Raw genomic sequence first — 207 nt, 5'->3', positions numbered from 1 at the left:
CCTCCCTGCGGGAAATGCTGCTGATGAAACCACTCGCCGTAGCCTATTCGGTGCTGGTTTTTATCAGACGGGTTCAGCTTCAGAAACTGCAAGTGGTCCGGTGGCAGTTCAAACTCCTCCGGCTGTCCCAAGTATGTTCACTCAAGGACTGATGCCAGACAAGTTTGATGGCAAAGGCTTCAAAACGTGGCAGAAGAAGATGATGTT

This window comes from Brassica oleracea, chromosome C3 (assembly GCF_000695525.1).
Source record: "Brassica oleracea var. oleracea cultivar TO1000 chromosome C3, BOL, whole genome shotgun sequence".
Taxonomy (NCBI): Eukaryota; Viridiplantae; Streptophyta; class Magnoliopsida; order Brassicales; family Brassicaceae; genus Brassica; species Brassica oleracea.
This window is presented reverse-complemented; position numbering follows the sequence as displayed.